At 49.8% G+C, this 3,071-nt stretch overlaps 1 long non-coding RNA gene across 1 annotated transcript; it reads left to right on the top strand.

Annotated features, from left to right (window-relative positions):
* The first annotated feature begins 1,874 nt into the window (after positions 1-1,874).
* On the top strand, positions 1,875-2,293 carry LOC114066802. Its single transcript, XR_003573247.1, has 2 exons — positions 1,875-2,060; positions 2,179-2,293. It is a non-coding gene; the product is annotated as an uncharacterized LOC114066802 (long non-coding RNA).
* The last annotated feature ends 778 nt before the right edge of the window (positions 2,294-3,071 follow it).

Below are 3,071 nucleotides of genomic sequence, written 5' to 3'. Positions count from 1 at the left end.
TAAACAACGTGTGTTTGCTTTGAATCCAGTCAAAGATTTAACTCAGAGAACCATAGAATTATGCAGATTAGGCAGAATTTACCTTTTCAAGTTAAAGAGCTGCTTGAAATTGTTGATGGAAAATGGCACTGGATTTTTTTACTGGTTTTGTTTCTTTGTTTTAAGCTACAATTTAAGTTTTAATTTTTAAGCACAATCATCTTCCTTCAGCTGAAAAGTTGCAGGGCTGCATGAAGGTGAATATTTGTGGGGAAAAAGACTCAAAATGGTCAATATTTGAAGCTGCCTGCAAAACTGGATAAAGAAACTCCTCCAAAGGGAGGTCAGAACACAGCTGGATTTGGGCACTGGATGTGCTTATACCAAAACAGGGCAGAGTTTAGGGCCCCAGAAAAGAGGGAGACGTGTGGTGGAAGGGACCTTAGAAACAACTGAGAATTTCTATTATTTTTAGATTTATTGAGGTTAAAAAGATCATCAAGTCCAACCTTAGTCTGGTCCATGCTGGGACCAGTCTGATAGCTTGAGATCTATCGACGATTCACCACCAAAGGAGTTTATTGCTGGCAGTTTCCTTCCATTTGTTACCAAAATGGGGAGAGTCCAACACCCCTTTGCCACTGCTGCCCCCTGGGAGATCCTCCCATCCAGGGAGCATTTCCCACTGCTGGAAGCACAAGGCACAGGGAGTGAAGGGGAAGGGAGGAGAGGGGAGGGGAGGGAAGAGGACTGTGGCACTGAGTGTAATTTCAGGGATCAGATATGGAAAAACATCCTGGCCCTGTGTCAAGGGATGATCAAGACAGGCCCAAAGCACCTCCTTCCACCTGCTCCTGTTTTTTTTGAAGGAACCCCCCAGGGAGCCTTGACATGTTCTCTGCTCAAATTCTCTGCTTTGGACAGAGTCTGGTGGTCCTGATGCAAGTTGTGCATGTTGGGAAATATTTGCCTGTGCTCCCTGAGGCAGGCAGTGAATCCCACCATCAGATGGGGGTGTAAATGTCTCCTGGGCTCAACGACACACCTGTGGCTCCCCAAGGCAGCACCGAGCCCACTGCTCATCCAGTGCTGCTCACATTGGAATATCTGGGAATTTCCAAAGCCCCTTCATGAAAAGGCCACATGGGACAACCAAATGGATGAGGACAGAAGGTGAATGAAAGGCCATGTGGAATCCCTCTAAGGCTGAATTAAATGCCAGGCTTTGGGGCTTTAGAGGACGTGGGTCTTGCCAAGTAAACAAATGATGCAGTTGCAGGTTGGGCTGACAAAGGTAACTGCACAAACTGCAGAGACGTAATGGGCTAAGTCCACAGGAGGCATTTCAGTTAATAATGCATAATATGCCAATGACATTTTCATTTGGGAAGTGCAGGCAGTGGGTGGGGGTGGCTGCTCCTCAGGGATCAGGAGGAAGCACTCAGTCAGGGAGCATGGCCCTGCTGGGCTCTCACAGTGGAAGGGACCAGTGCTGGCAACACATCTGCCCGGTGGAGCTGGAAGAAGGTGTTCAGAGCACAGCAGTGACCTGGGAACAGCTCCTTTCCTGATGGGGATTCCTGCTCCCAGGGCTGCCTCACAGCCCATGGAGTTCAGTTAACAGCCCATCTGCAGAGCTGAGAGCTGCTCATCCCTCAGTCATGGGGAGAGTGGAGCCATTGCCTTTGCTTCTGCTCCTCAGCTTTGGAGAGAAGGGCAATGTCTCAGGGCAATTTCCAGAGACAATCCCCTCCCCCTCTGGGCTGGGGGTGCTTCCCTCTGTGCTCCACATCCTCTGCTGCAGCCCAAGGGGTGAATTAACTCCTCAAGGAAGGTGCTTCCAAGGGTAATTGTAGAACCAATCCTGGCTCTGCTCTGAGGCCACAGAGGAGCCAGCAGGGCCCGGTGTTCAGCCAACCTAGGGGTTTGCTCTGCCTGCCCACAGGTCTTTGATCCTCCCTTTGTGCTATCCAGGCCACCTCCCTTACCTGTGGCTCTCTGGACTCTCTTGTCCCCAGCTGGTTTGGTTCAGGAACATCTGGGCTGAGTCGATGGCAGCATCTGGTGCTGACACAGGCCAGGTTGGTGGGACAGGATGAACAGCATGTGGCTGAGGACTCCTGGAGCCAAGTGTCAGGCTCCTGCACAGAGGGTGGGGACAGGAACGAGCAGCAAATTAATGAGACATTTGGTTGCCAGCTGGGACAGACTTGACTGCAGATGACCTCTGCATCTGGGAGCAGTGCCAGGCAGGAGAATGGGACAACTGGGATGAACTGATGCAGATAACAATAAAAAACCTCTATTAACACTGACAAAGGAGGAGAGTAAAGAAGTGCTTTGTCAGGAGGCACCTCTCCCCCTCAGCCTCCATGTGCACACAGTGAATTGTCTGGTTTGATGTTGTGTGCCTAAAGAACAGGCTGAGATTGATGTAAGACACACCAAGAGAGCTTCCTGCTCACCCTGGCCAACACTCATCACCCACCTTCCCTTATGATGAGCTGATCACAGTATGACAAGTAGGGAGGGTTCCTCCAAACATTCCCTGAGGCCCCATCTCAAAGCTGTGCTAAATCCTTGCAGCTCTCCATGGTGTTATACACAAGATGCATGTATAATAAATATTTATAATTATTTTAATAATGTATGGCTTCTAAGACAACGTGGCAGCCAAGTGTTGTACTGGGAAATCAAGATGCATCCAGTAGCAGAGAGCAGCCCAAGATGGTGCATTGCCCACACCCATCTTCAGATAAGCCAGCAAGAAACACTTTTAGTCTTGCAGGAAAGTGCTCTTTGGTTAAACCCGTAGCAGAATGTGGATTTCAGAGAGGTGGATGGGCAAGACACAAAGGAAAGGGCAGTGCACAGTGAGACCTTCCACACACCCATTTGGACTGGAAGGAAGCAGGGGGTGTGTTGGCTGACAGACCCAGAGGAAGGTCCTGCTCACCCCTGGAGATGCAGAGCTGCCAGGAGGTGGGTGAGGACCACATGCAAAGCTCTAAGGGGGATTTTTGGTGCTTCCCCAGGTCACTGCTGCACAAACACTTGGTTATCCAATTCTTTTAGATTCCACCGAAGATTAA

This window comes from Empidonax traillii, unplaced genomic scaffold, assembly GCF_003031625.1.
Source record: "Empidonax traillii isolate 1590-97213 ecotype Southwest subspecies unplaced genomic scaffold, ASM303162v1 scaffold813:size283722, whole genome shotgun sequence".
Lineage (NCBI taxonomy): Eukaryota > Metazoa > Chordata > Aves > Passeriformes > Tyrannidae > Empidonax > Empidonax traillii.
Note: the sequence above shows the minus strand (reverse complement) of the source record. Positions and strands in the feature narration are given on the sequence as shown.